The sequence below is a fragment of the Grammomys surdaster genome, unplaced genomic scaffold, assembly GCF_004785775.1.
Source record: "Grammomys surdaster isolate TR1022 unplaced genomic scaffold, NIH_TR_1.0 150, whole genome shotgun sequence".
NCBI classification, from domain to species: Eukaryota; Metazoa; Chordata; class Mammalia; order Rodentia; family Muridae; genus Grammomys; species Grammomys surdaster.
The window spans coordinates 21,516,695-21,520,662 of record NW_021604608.1 but is presented as its reverse complement, the minus strand read 5'-3'; positions in this window follow the sequence as shown (position 1 = coordinate 21,520,662).

Genomic DNA, 3,968 nt, shown 5'->3' with positions numbered 1-3,968 from the left:
TTTCAACTCACAAGGCAACTGCAAGTCAGTAATAGCTCAGAATGCAGACTCAAGACCTATAAGAGACAGTGGGGGGAAAGTGCCTTCCATCAACAGTGGGGTGGAGTCGGAGCGGTGAGCAGCTGGGTGTGGTTTCAAGCCACTCTCCTTAATTTCCTGGCACCTTTTCTACCTCCAAAACATCATTACTTTCTGCTCTCTGTTCACTTTAATGAAAGTGAAGACAATGTAACTTACCCTGTGTCCGCTGATCTGTGGTTCCTCCAACAACCAAGATGGGGAGAGAGGGGTGGGGTGGGGCGATTTGGTTTAGCTATCCGTAACAAAAAATATATTTATTTTACCTCCTACTTTGAAAACCTATCCATTCTTGTTGGGATGCCATAAAGGGCCCTGTGTGTCTGTAACACCTGGATCTCCAAGACTAATCTGCTCAGGGTATCCTGGGTGTATTCGTTTCTGCTAACTGCTCCCCTTGGACCACCGTTTTCCCTGAGCCTCTGACCGCCCACAATGGGGCAGGCCTCAGTGAGAACCCTCAGTGAAATGAGAGTCCAGCAAACCAGTCTTGCTGCTGGCCCCGGGAAAACACCAGGTGCACCGCCAGGCTCCGAATGAGAACTGGGAGAACACTTATAAATCAAGCCCAGCTGGGGAGTGAAAAGAACAGGATAGCCGAAAAAGTAACAACAATGTTAAATAACATAGTCCCAACAGCAGGCTAATTGCCGTGATCTCTTTAGAATGAAGGCAGAGTGATAACTCAGATCAGCAACGAAGCAGTCTCCCCTCCCGCACCCACAGTGTCTTATATGTGAGTACTGGTCCTCTCACGGTGATGTGTTGTAAAGGTTCTTCCCGGTTTCCCCAGTGTCCAGCTGCTTTAAGAATTTGCCCTGTTTTTGTTGTTGTTGTTGTTGTTGTTGTTATTTTCTATGTAAATATGTTCTGATTTTTAGTCCAATGATCAGTCTTTTTGTTGCATATAGTTGTTGAGTTTTATTTAGGAGGTGTCTCCTTATATTTGTTTTAGAGAATACTTGTCTACATTTCGTCTAACATCGGAATACTGTCTACATTTGTGCACACACACACACACACCATTCACAAATGTACACAAAAGCAATAAAAAAAATTGAAAGAAAGCTGGTTCTTTTGTGACCTAGCCAATGTTACCTTGGAGAAAGCACCTTAATCATGAACTAAATCCCCACAAGCATTTATTCCAGGATTTTCTGTTTGATTCTGTTTGTCTGTCTATTCTCTGTACCAGTCTGGTACTTTCTTAATTACAAAAGCTTTATATTATATTCAAGAAGCTTTATAGTTGGTTTGTTTCAACTATTTTCTAATCTTATTTATATGGGTTTTTTTGGTTTTTGCTTTTTTATTTTTCTATGTAACCCCTACTATCAGAAAAAGCCTTCTGATGTTCTCTTCCTATCCAGGAGGACAGACACCTTTCCACGTGTCCAAGTTTATTTTTATGTCTTTCAGACGTGCTTTGAGTTTTTCCCACACGAAGTGTGCACATGCGGTTTCCACTTGTATCTTGTTTCCCCCTTGTCAGGCTCACTCATTTCTTGATCTGCATCTGAGAACATCACCACTAACCTGTTGGATGTGGAGGGAAGTGCAGTAGGTCTCAGGTTTAAAACAGGATGACGTTAGACCATGTTGAATAAGGTCTTTGGATCTCAGCAAGAAAGTATTCACATATGTCAGGGGCCAAAAGACAAGAAATTACAAAACTCATATTTTAAAACCTGAAATTGAATTTAACCACTTTGCTTTTCTCTGTTTTTGTGATCTTCTAAATTCTCCATCCTCCGTTTGGTCTGATATGACCCAGTGACCTGTGAGGAATGGTATTCCTAAATACCTAGGATAAACTCTCCTAATACTTCTCTAATACTTTCACGATCCACACTCCATAAGGACATAGGAATCTCTCGTACGTGGTTGTCAACATGGCTATGTGCAAATCAGGTCCAAGGCAATTGTGATACACATCTCAGAGTGCACATTTCAATTCAATTTCAGTCTTAGAGTCTTTGCTTGCTTTCTTGTGTGGTTATTACTTGTCCTGCAGAGACCTAGGTCAAGCTTTGAATTTTACTTCAGGCCAACCAGCTGTTATCTCTGCTAATACCTATCTTCCGATGGTACCTTAATCTTATCCTGCACAAGAGTTGTCAACCAGATCTTTTTCTTTCTTTTTTGTTTTGATGGGGGGTGGGGTGGTCTGGACAGGGTCTCATGGAGCCCAGGCTGTCCTCAGACTAGCCATGTAAGCTGAGAAGCTGGAGATAATCTTGAACTTCTCATTTTTCTGCCTCTAGCTCCTAAGTGTTGGAATGCCAAGGACCAGCCTTGGAGAGAGGTTCTAAGGAAGGGGTGTTCGAGAGCAGCAAAAGAAACAACTCAAAGTCAAATTGTGGGTGCAAGCCGACAGACTATGTACTGCTGGGGACAGCTTTCTGGAGATCACCAGGTAGCTCAGCTCTTGCAGACCAAAGCCCAGTCTTTTATTTACATATCAGTTCAATTACCCACCAGTTTCCCTTTTGATTATCAGCATTTTATGACCCTAGCCCTTTGACTCCTAGGAGAAGACAGCAAGCACAGTTTTGTTGTTGTTTGTTTGTTTGTTTTGTTTTTTTACCATTGTGAATGAATTCAGAGATTGGCCTACCTTTGCAAGCACAGATAATAAGCTAGCTTAGTGGGATCCAGCTCTGAGATCACCAATCCCACTACACCTGAGCCTAAACTAGCTCTGTCCCAGGCTGACCTTGAACTCAGGAATCTACCTGCCTTTGTATCTTTCTGACAAGCTGGCCTACTAGTCAGCTGCCTTTGTTCTTTTAGGTTTGTGAAGCCCCTGTGTAATTTATATTGCCTCTTTATATTATGCACAGTTGAGAAATTATGCACGTTTGAATTCATGTTTTCAGAGTTCTTTCCCACAGCCTTAAGGGCTATCCTGAAGAACATAGACACATCCTTGACTACTGGACTCTTGCTGATTCTAATTATCATGGAGTCATTAACCTTAACAAGGAGAGCGTTGCCCAAAGGAGGAACATGCAGTAAATTATGGACATTATTATACCAACAAGCCTTACACCCACAGCAACTATCAATGCTCATGGAGGCCCGCATCCTGCTGGCTCTGCTCCAGGGTGAGAACCGTGTCACACTGTACCTTGCATGGCTGTGCACTGGAATTAGAGTTCTCCACCTCCACTGTGCTTCTGAGGGGTGCTGGGCATCAAACCCAGGACTTTGTGTACACTAGACAAGCATTCTGCAGACTGAACTACATCCCCAGCCCCCAGCTAAATCTCTCTTCTTGATCTCACATTCTGAGTTACAGGCCTGGTAGTGGTGCTGGTGGTGGTGGTGGTGGTGGTGGTGGTGGTGGTGGTGGTGGTGGTTTTCTTGTTTTTAATGTACTAGATCTGTAATGTTCTACTTGGCCTAAAGGGAAAAGAACACTTCTTATCAGAGAAAATAGAAACATCTATTCTCCTGTGTTTGCAAGTAAACCTGGAAATCCATAATTCCATCATTTGTTTGAGGCAGAGTATCTCTATACAGCCAAGACTGACCTGGAATTCTCTGTGTAGCTCAAGCTGGCTTCAAACTCAACATAAGCCTGCCTCTATCTCCTGATGCTAAGATATTTAGGAATACCAATCTATGCCCTACTCACAGTGTCCCTGTGAACACAAATAAAAACAGACCTCACTCATGCCTTCCCCAGGCCACTTTAATTCACTTTCTTGACGAAGTTCTAGGAATCTCACCCTTCACATCTTCATTTTCAAACTAACAGTTGAGCAGACTGTGAAGATAGCATCAATAAAGTCAAAGATGGAGGGAAGGTAAAACCCAACAGAGACCAAAAGCATTCAGAGACTCTCTATACTTCTTTTTATTTCTTCTTATGTTTACTCAAGATT